The sequence below is a fragment of the Hipposideros armiger genome, unplaced genomic scaffold (genome assembly GCF_001890085.2).
Source record: "Hipposideros armiger isolate ML-2016 unplaced genomic scaffold, ASM189008v1 scaffold_202, whole genome shotgun sequence".
Lineage (NCBI taxonomy): Eukaryota > Metazoa > Chordata > Mammalia > Chiroptera > Hipposideridae > Hipposideros > Hipposideros armiger.
The window spans coordinates 2,708,088-2,719,148 of record NW_017731552.1 but is presented as its reverse complement, the minus strand read 5'-3'; positions in this window follow the sequence as shown (position 1 = coordinate 2,719,148).

Sequence of the window (11,061 nt, the reverse complement as noted above, 5' to 3'; positions counted from 1 at the left end):
AAAAAAAAAAAATCACAACCAAGTGGGATTCATTCCAGTAAAGCAAGGATGGTTCAATACAACATACTGTATTAACATCTTTAGAAAAAGTCATGATCATCCTCATAAACACAGAAAGGGCAGCTGACAAAATTCAGCACACATTCTGGATTTCAAAAAAAGGAATTGATAAGTTTCCATCTTAATGGAAACTTGCTTTCCCACTGAAGTCCAAAACAATGCAAAATGGCCCCATCTTGCCACTCTGACTTGGTAAATTATGAGAGGATTAGCTAAAGCAATGAGATAAAGCAATTTGAAAACTCTGAATTGGAAAGTAGATAAAAACCATGTCTTAACACCGATGACGTGATTATATTTCTGGAAAACTCAAGAAAATCAGCAGATAAACTAGTACAGACTTAAGAGAATGTAATAAAGTAATAGGATGTAGCATTAACATACAGAAAAATCCAATATGTTTACAAAAATCAGAAAAGAAGGCCCCATTTACAACAAAAATACAATATAAGCTAAACTTTTTGTTTTCTTTTTTTGTGTGTGTGTGCTGAGGACTGGGGTCCTGGTCCTTTCTTATGGGGCCGGCCCAGCCTAACAGCTTGGGAAACTGCTGAGGCAACCATCTGTAAGGCCTGACGTATGGGCCTGTGTACTCGCCTCATCTCCATTTTTGATGACCTTAAAGGCCAGCTCTAAAAGATCTACTAGTGGCGTGTGAGGACCTTTTTCTAGTTTCTGAAGCTTCCTGCGAATACCAGGGGCCGACTGGGAGGTGAAATGTATGGCTTAGATGGCTCTGCCATCCGGTGACTCAGGATTAATGTTAGTATAGTTTTGTAGGGCCTCTGAAAGGCAGGAGGGAAAACCGCTGGGTTCTCATGGTGGTCCTGGTAGATTTCCCTAACTTTTTTATAATTAACAGCTTTCTGAATAGCTAGCTGCCTTTATGCCCTGAAGGAGACAATTAACCATATGGTCTCTCTTTAGGTGGTCTGGATGGGGCTGGGGGTGATTCTGGTCATTCCAGTTAGGATCCTGAGTAGGAACGGCTGTCTCCCCGGGGGGATGGGTGTATTATTTTGGCGATGTATGGAGTCTGCTATTGCCCTAACTTTTTGAATGATACGATCCTTTTCATCAGAGTTAGTACACATGGAGAGAATGATACCGATGTCCCTCAAGTAAGGTCATAACTAAGGGTGAGGTATTCAAACTCTTATTAAAGCGGGAGGGATCAGAAGAAAAGGAGCCTCGCTTGGATTCAGTCCGGCTCAGATCCATCGTTGAGAAAGGGACATTGGACCCCAACAGGGCCTTCAGCGCCTGCCACTTTCCTGAGAGGCATCTGGGTGGCTGGGGGTGCATAAGACTATTTAGTATGAGGAGGGGAAGAAAGGTCAGCAGCAGGCAGGGCAGCACAGGAGGAAGAGAAAGTATCAGATGTTGAGGAAGAAGAGGGAGTATCGGGTGGTGATGTGGAGGCAGCGGGTTGATATGACGGTGGGGGTGGGGTTTGAACTAGCAAAGGTCAGGGAGGAGAAGAAAAATCGGGATCGAAAGGATCCGCATCAAGATTAGGGGGTGAGGACTCTGGAATAGGGGGAGCAGAAGAGGCTGAAGCTAAACCCAAGAGGCATGGTCTGCCCTTAGGTGGGAAATGGGACAAGTCCCTTCGCAGCTTAAAAAAAGCCAGGAGGTAGGGGACCTCACTCCATTTACCCTGCCGGCGGAGAAGGTTGTCTAAATCCTGAACAGCATCAAGGTCAAGGTTCTGATGGGTTGCCAGGATTTGCCATTATCAAGTGTATATTGTGGCCAAGCCACAGTTGAAAAGAAAATAAAGCGTTCAGCCTTTAAATCAGGGTAAAGTCTGCTCTTAATGCAGTCCAAAAGGATCCCCAAAGGGGAGTCCCTGGGATAAGAGGAGGAGCCGGAGCTCATAGTAATGAAGGAGGAAAATAAGGGGCAGAAAGGAGATAAAGTCTAGACCCTCTTAATCATCTGAAGGACAAGGGAAAGCAGCAGGGCATCTGGCTGTCAGTTTCTTCAGGTCCTGCGGAGGGGAAGAGTGCAGACCAGGGCAGGCGTCCCCGCTATGGCTGACCCGGGGGCCTGGCCCCAGCACATGGTCACACCTAGTGGTAGGTCTTGTCTTGGACAGCAAATCTGACCGACTCAGAGGTGGACGAAGGGAGACTTACCTAAGTCGTCCGCCGAAGGGTAGACAAAGGTGACTCCCTGTACAGGCCACCAAATTGTGAGGCACGGCCGGAGGAAAGAGCCGCGGGAGACCAAAATTGGTCTATTAGAACTTATTTGGCATGTTTGAGCTGCGGAAGGTCAGGCTGGAATAGACCATAACCTCTAAACTTTTCTAAACTTGTGCAAAGTCTTAAGGAAAATCTTCAAGTAAAACTTGAATAAAACATTCCTAAGTGACTCAAAGGAGACTTGGAACAAAAGGAAGACAGAAATGTTCTTGGATAGGAAGACTCAATATTATAAAGGAGCTCAGAGTTCTTAAATTAGTTTATAATTTTAATGGATCCCTATGTGGTTTTTTGAGCTGGGTTGCTTCTAACATTCATATACAAAAACAAGCAGAAATGGCCGGGAGAACCTGGGCAAAGAAAAAGCAATGGGTGGTTGGGGCGTGGGTGGGGAGATCCTACCATACCAGATATTAAAACCCAATAAAGCCACCGTATTTAAAGCAGCAGTGTACAAGGGGACAAACACCCCTGGAACAGAATGGCAAGTCCATAGACCCAAGTGAAAGTTGGTATATGGCTAGACTGGCTTCTCAAATCAATGGGGAAAAAAGACACACTTTTAACTAAAGGATGCTATGACAACTGGATCACAATTTGGAAAAAGATCAAATCTAATCCTTACCTCATTCCAAAAACTAGGATAAGTTCCAAATGGATCAGTATAGATAACAAATGTAAGAAATAAGATCACACAAGTACTAAGTAAACCATGGAAGAATTCCCTTATAATCCTAGGATTGGGGAAAGAAAAACAACCTATGTCTCAAAATCCAGAAGAAATAACAAAATATTGATAAATGTGACCCAAAAATGTAAACTTATGCATGGCAAAAGAGTAAAGAAAACAAAGTCAAAAGATAATTGACAAATTGGGGGTGGGGAAATATTTGCAACCATATCAAAAGGGCTAATAATCCTAATATAGAGAGAGTTCCTGGAAATCAAGACCAACATTCTGTTAGGGTAAAAAAAAAGCAAAAGAGACGAGTGCATACAAGAAATGAAACTTCAAACTTTGGAAAAGATGGCCAACCTCACTCACAATAAGGGTGAGTAATGCCCATTTAAAACCACCAAAATACCATTTTGCACCTAAGCAGGTTGACAAACATCCAGGAGTTTGGCAGGAGCCTTTGTTGGTGTGGCTGGGAGGAAATGGGCACTTTTGCCTGTTGGTGATGTGCAGAATGAGTGAGGTGATAGGTAGTAAAATGGTCTGTGTATTTCTTTTTAATCCAGCAATGCCACTCCTAAAAACCTATCCTAAAGATACTAGCAAAAAAACGCAAAGGTTATTTAGTGTGGAATTGTTTGTAGTGACAAAAGATTGCTAACAGCTTATTGTCTGTCATTAAGTTGTCCAACAACTTATTGCCCTTGGGAGATCAGCTGATTAAAAATGGCACTGCCACACAATGGAATACTAGTTGTAAAAAGGAACATGGAAGATATCTTGATGTTGATATATTCAGAATATATTGTAAAGTTAAAAAAATATGAAGACTAGTATATGAGGTCATCTGACAATTAAGTTTGAGAACTTGTTGCAACAATGTTGCTAACCTTTTTTTGATATCAGAGGGATTATTCGTTATAAATTTGTACCAACTGGATAAACAGTTAACTAAGTTTACTACTATTTGGAAGTGCTGAAAAGGCTGTGTGAAAAGTGAAGTAAAAACACTGATGTTAATTGTGAGCTGGAAATATCAGTATGAACTTCCGATGTTTTTTTTTCTCTCAAAAGTGTGTTTCCTAGCTCTGTCCATTGGAAAAGCCTGGAAACAATGTAGCAGTGAGTACCTCTGGCACCCAGATTGGACAACACTAGAAAAGATCTCCTTGGAGAAATGCCTGGTTCCAGGACTGGGCAGGAAATGTGAAAGGTGGGTGTGAGAAGTCTTGTGTCAGAAAGCAATTTTAAAAATAACTTTTGTCCTTTTGTCAAAAAGGACACAAATGACAGTGTGAAAGGGCTCCAGCTGGCTGAAGATGTGACAGCTTGAGCACCAACAAAAACAAAAAAGACTGCCGTTGATTGACACACATTAAATATATGAAGACCCATAAGTTCATAATGATGAGAGAGAGAACAAAACAAAGGAAAACAAAATAACCTCACTGTCACCATTGGAGGGTAACTAGGACACCAACTCCTTGGTCCGAAAAGTGGCCATTAAAGGGAAAGTGAATCATTTATCCCCCCTGTCTGGTAGGAACTATATTTCGGGATAACCAAATAGTCCTTGTTGAGGAAGGAAATTTCTTCCTGAGGGAAGAATTCCAGCTAATCAGCGTGGGGAAAATGACCAGAAAAGACAGTTACCATGAGATAAGAAGTTGATGGGCATGTCCAGCAGTCACCATCTGACTGACCTGTGGGGTGTTTAGGGCTGCCACAACAAAATAACACAGGTTGGATAGTGACTCCACAGAAATTCTGTTTTCTCATAGTCCTGCAGGCTGGAAGTCCAAAATCAAGGTGTGGGCAGGGTTGGTTCTCCTGAGGCCTCTCACCTTGGCCTGTAGGTGCCGTCTTCTCCCTTTCTCCCTGTGTCCTCACGTGGTCATCCCTCTGTGCGTGTCTCTGTCCTAATCTCTTTTAAGGACACCAGTCAGATTAGATTCATGACCATCTTAATAACCCCTTTTAACTTAATCACCTCTTTAAAGACCCTGTCTCCCACTAGTCACATTCTGAGGTCATGGGAGTTAGGACCTCAACATATGAAATTGGGGGGACACAATTCAGCCCCTAACAGACCCCCTACTAAGAGTGTGGCAGCCAGACACATAGGAGCCTCCTGAAATAATACAGTACAAGTATCGAATATAGCGCTCTATACCGAACTTGCAACTGATTCAGGTACCACCAAGCCGGGAAGCTGACCACTAAGGAGCAGAGAATACCACAGCCCTGCCAGCATCAGAACTGGACAGAAAATGACCTCTGCAAGCACAGTACATGCTCTATTTTTCCCACTTTCTCAAGTTTGCCCCCTGGATCCCGGTGAATGTTCAGGGACCTGACTCCTCTTAACACATGTGAACACCTTTAAACAATAAACCAGCCATGGCAAAGAGACAACTGTGCATTGCTTGCCACCCAATGGAAGTTCACATCCACATCTATGACGTGCGCTTGAAAAACCAATCCGAGTCCTGAACCAGACTCCGGGCACACTACCAACTTCCAGGAAAAATAGAGGAGAGAGGAACATGGTCAAAACAAAACAAACTGCAATCAGTAAAACCCATACTATGAGAAACTAAGAGAACCAGAGACTCGGCTTCAATAAAATTGCAAGAAAGCAAAAGCAACAGAGATGGCAGGAGCACCTATAGATGAAAAGGGATGTCAGAGACAGCAACCATTGCAGTGAGTCAACCTTACTTAAATCCTGATTAAAACAAGATGTGAAAAGAAAAAGGTTTTAGACATTCATGGAAATTTGAATATTGATCAGTTATCTGATGACATCAAGGTGTGATAGTGGAAGTGTTGTGATTTTACAAAAGTCTTCATCTTTTAGAAAATATATACTGAGATATTTATGAATTAAAAAATACACAAAACGTATCAAACCTGAATCTAAGCACACCTGTTGTTACCTTTCAGTGTACAGGGCAAACGAAGGGTGGAAGGAGACAAGTTAAACAGTGCCATAAGGAAGGGAGCACGGGGACAAATCCAAACATGAGACTTGTAGAGGATAACTGCCCGAGATTTTCAATGGGTCAAGGGCAGCCAGCAGGGAGGTCAGCCTGCCTGGGATTAGGAGAGACCTAGCAAAGCGTGGACCTGGTTTTATTCCTAAATCTAACTAGCTGGAAATCAAAGAGATATTTTTCAGACATAAGGGAATTGCAGATGTGGACTGGGCATCAAATGGTCCCAAGGGCTTCATGTTAATCATCTCGGCAGCGGTTGGGTGAGGAAGCAAGCGCCCATAATGGGATCTGGGATATGCTTCAAAACGTGTAATCTGCAGTCGTGACCAGACGTTTTCACACAGATAAAGTAAGGGTGGCCAAAATTCCATAATGATCTGGTTATGTGGGGTCCTTAGACCGTTCCGATTCTGTGTGCTTGATATCTGGCATCACAAAAATACCAAAGGTTTCCTTGCTGGCTTTTCTAATGAAGGGAGCATGAGTACCCACAAATGCCACAAACCCTTCTCTCTTGGTGAGGACAGCGACTGTGACGTGGGTGTCTCTGCCCCATGCTTCCGAGCTTGCCCAAGGCTGTGCAGGATAAACGTTCGCTGGTAGTTCACTGCCAGCACTGTTATTGGGTCGTCAGAAAAGTCATGACGTATTTTGTCTATGTTTTTTTAAAAAAGATTTTATTGGGGAATTGGGGGAGGGGAACAGCATTGGCGAATCAGGGAAGGGGAACAGACAAATTGCTGTCCTATTGTTCTTCTGTCTAGTTGTGGAGGATGTCGTTTCACTGGTCCATGTTGGTATTATCATTGCGCTCTTACCAGGGTGAGGCAGTCACTCGCCGGCCATTGGACGGCGGCTCATGGCAGCTCACGCCGGCTGCTGGCTGCTCACGCTGGCTGCCAGCCACTCATGGTAGCTTATGGCAGCCCACTGCAGCAGGGGCTGCAGCCTACACCATCACCGGCGACTCACGGCAGCCCAACTCCAGGTCAAGCTGTTGTTCACCATCTTGGCTGTAGAGGGTGCAGCGTCACTGGCCCTCATGTGGGATCCGAACCAGGGCCCTGCTGCTCGGAGCTGGCATCCCAAGCCAACTCTTAACCAACGCACCACTCGGCTGACCCCTTGTCTATGTTTTTCAAGGGTCATTTATTTATTTATATAAAGAACAAAGATCAATCAATTATATATTGCCCGTTTTGTTCCATAACCTTTTGCCATCTTTCAGTGAGCTTCATAATTCCTCATTAATAGGATACGTCTTTATTTGCGAAAAACTGAACGAGGTGCTGATTTACAGCCTCATCTGAATTAAACATTATACCACACAAGGAGTTTTGAAGGGAGTGAAACAAATGGAAGTCTGATGGCACAAGGTCAGGCGAGTATGGTGGGTGTGGCAACACATCCCATCCAAGCTCCAATAATTTTTGACTGGTGATCAAACATGTATGTGGTCTCGCGTTGTCACAATGGAACAGAACTCCTTTACAATTAACAAGCTCTGGACGTTTCTGGATAATGGATTCGTTCGAACCGTCCAACTGCCAACAGTACACATTCGAATTGATTGGTTCCTTGGTAGGAGCTTGAAAAATATGACACCTTTAAAATCCCACCACACTGAGAGCATAACCTTCCTCTGATGAATGTCTGCTTTTGATGTTGTTTAAGGTGAATCATCATGTCGGGACCAACACTGTTTGTGCACCACATTGTTGTAAACAATCCACTTCTCATCACCAGTTATCAGTCGCTTCAAAAAAGGATCATTTTCCTCACATTTAATGAGCATATTGCAGATGTTTATACGCGCTTTCAAACAAACTTCTTTGAGTTCATGCGGAACCCAAATATCGGGCTTGTTTACGTATCCCAGCTTCTTCAGGTAGTCATGAATGCTTGAATGATGGATATTCAATGTTTCTGCAATCTCTTGTGTTGTGTAATGTGGGTTTGACTCGATCAATGCCTTTATTTTGTTGTCATCAACCTCGGTGGGCCTCCCTGACTGAGGAGCATTGTTGAGACCAAAATCCCCAGCACGGAAGTTGGCACTGACATTCTTGTAGAGCATTGTCACCGTAAACTTTATGGAACTTTTCACAAGCTTGAAGCGCAATCTTCCCTTTATGGAAGTAAAACAGTAAAATATGGCAAAAATGCAGAGTTTGGTCTTCCATCTTCAATTTGTTGTAAAATCTCCAAAACTCAACCAAATCACTCAATTTTTTTTAGAATGAAGCTAGAACTGTCAGCTGTCAAATGACATAGGAATAACATAGATGCAAATGACTCTAACTTCCAAAAATGAACTAGTGCCATCTGTTGCAAACATGCGTCATGACTTTTCCAACGATCCAATATTTTAGACTTTAAATTCCATAAATTTCTTTTTTTTTTTTTAAGATTTTTATTGGGGTATTGGGGGAAGGGGAACAGACAAGTTGCTGTCCTTTTGTTCCTCAGTCTAGCCGTGGAGGACGTCGCCTCACCGGCCCATGTTGGCACCATCACTGCGCTCCTCCCAGGAGAGGCAGATCAGTCGCCGGCCTCTGGACGGCCGCTCACCGCGGCTGCTGGCCGCTCACGCTGGCTGCTGGCCGCTCACGCTGGCCGCCGGCCACACACGGTAGCCCATGGCAATCCACCGCCACAGGGGCTGCAGCCCACGCCGTCGCCGGCGACCCACGGCAGCCCAGCTCCAGGTCGAGCTGTCGTTCAGCATCCTAGCTGTAGAGGGCAGCGTCACTGGCCCTCATATGTGGGATCCGAACCGGGGCCCTCTGGCGTCCCAAACCAGCTCTCAACCATCGCGCCACTCGGCCGGCCCCATAAATTTCTTTTTCTACTTAACTTTTTTTTTAAGGCAATGATAGCACTAAGGCAAAAGGAAAGTGAATGTCACTTGCTGTGGAAGTAACTGTAAAACAAATACATACCAATGCTAAGAGCCTGGTTTTGATACGGAATGGTGGTCAAATAAGATGGTGCCCTTGCGGGGAACTGGGTGAAGGATACAATGGGAACTTTCTACCGTTTTGGCAATGTCCTGTGAGGCTAAAAAGGTTTTAAAGATAATATTATTTTTATTTATTTTATTTTATTTATTTATTTTTTTTAAGATTTTTATTGGGGAATTGGGGGAAGGAGAACAGGCAAGTTGCTGTCCTTTTGTTCTTCAGTCTAGTTGTGGAGGCTGTTGCTTCACTGGCCCAAATTGGCACCATCATTGCACTCTTCCTGGGCGAGGCAGATCAGTCGCCGGCTTCTGGATGGCCGCTCACAGCGGCTGCTGGCCACTCACGCTGGCTGCTGGTTACACATGGTAGCCCATGGCAACCCACTGTAGCAGGGGCTGCAGCCTACGCTGTCGCCGGCGACACACGACAGTCCAGCTCCAGGTTGAGCTGTTGTTCAGCATCTTAGCTGTAGAGGGCACAGCGTCACTGGCCCTCATATGTGGGATCCGAACCGGGGCCCTCTGGCGTCCCAAGCCAGCTCTTAACTCATGCGCCACTCCGCCAGCCCAAGATAATATTATTTTTAAATGTTCTTCCGTGAACCCCCTAAAATCATTTTTTGCCCCACATTTCAGGTGACACTTTGGGAGAAATATCGGCCCAGATAAATGGGCCTCGTAACCCTGTTTGTTTTAGTCCAACCTGATTACAATTATCGGAGCTGCACACGCTTTGTGGGGCCCTCCCCACAGCCCCTTGAGCAAACGGCTTCCTGGGGGGGCTTCCTGTGTATTCATTTGACATATGCTGCCCACCAAGGGCAGGCCAGAGTCTGAACAAACAGTCCTGCCCCCACTACCTAAAGTGTGTGACCCCAGGCAAGCTCCCTAATCCCTCTGTGAGGAAGTAGGATGCTAACAGTGCGAGAAATGGTCTTCTAGAACAGCAGTTCTCAACCTGTGGGTCGCGACCCCTTTGGGGGTCGAACAACCCTTTCACAGGGGTCGCCTAAGACCATCAGAAAACAAAAAGATATTTACATTATGATTCATAACAGTAGCAAAATTACAGTTATAGAATAGCAATGAAAATAATTTTATGGTTGGGGGTCACCACAACATGAGGAACTGTATTAAGGGGTCGCGGCATTAGGAAGGTTGAGAACCGCTGTTCTAGAACATTCTGGAAGATCACAGTTAACCTATGCAGTGTGGAGAACAGTGCTGGGCTCAGTAAAAAGCTCAGGACAAGTTCACGTTGCTGTTACTATGGGGACATGCAGGCCCTGCGTTGCCACGTCAGGTGATTTTCAAGAGAAGCTGGGAGTTTTGAAATGACATCTCCCGATTTTTGAAAGTGGGCCACTCATTTAAAGTAAAAAAAGGGTCAAACGCTCTAGAGTCCAAGCTGAACACATTGGTGGATCAAATAAGGCCCAAGGGCTGGGAGTTTGTAGCCTTGGCTCTGAGAGTTTGCGGCCATTTGTGGAGGCCATTCAGCCGGCATTTATGACTGGGTGCTTACTTGACGGCAGGTGCTGGCAGAGAAGTCCATTGACTCCGCCTTTGCCCTCAGAGCTCCCAGGCCGGGAGAGGAAGCCCGTCACTTGCCCTTTAACTTCATCACAATAAGCCCCACAGAATTGCTTCAATGGAGGTGCGAACAAAGGGCAGGGCCCCACCCAACTGGGGACAGCTGCCCCAGGCTGGGTGACCTTTGTTTAATTCCCACCTGGACTTCTTTGAAAGCATTTCAACTGGAGCCTAGCAAGTTCCAGAAAAGCCTGGAGGCCTACAGCCTGCCTCAGTTTCTCTTTTCTTGCTGTCATTTCCAAATGCTCCAGTCCTTGCTGTTCAGGTGCCTGGATGGGTCTTTTCATAAAGTAAGTGTGGCTGACGTGTAAAAATAACCTGCAGAAGTTCACTCCAACTTGCCCAGCACTGGCTGGCTCCTCCTTCATCTCTCAGCTAGCTCTCCAATGTCCCTGCTTCAAGGAGGCCACCTGGACCACCCAAACTGAAATAGTATCCCTCCAGGACGTCATTCTGTCTTCTGTTCTTCACTGCACTTATTGCTACGAGAAATTTCTGTTTAGTTTTACATGTCACGTATCTCTGTTTCTTGGCATCCTAAGAGTAAGGACCAAGCCTGTC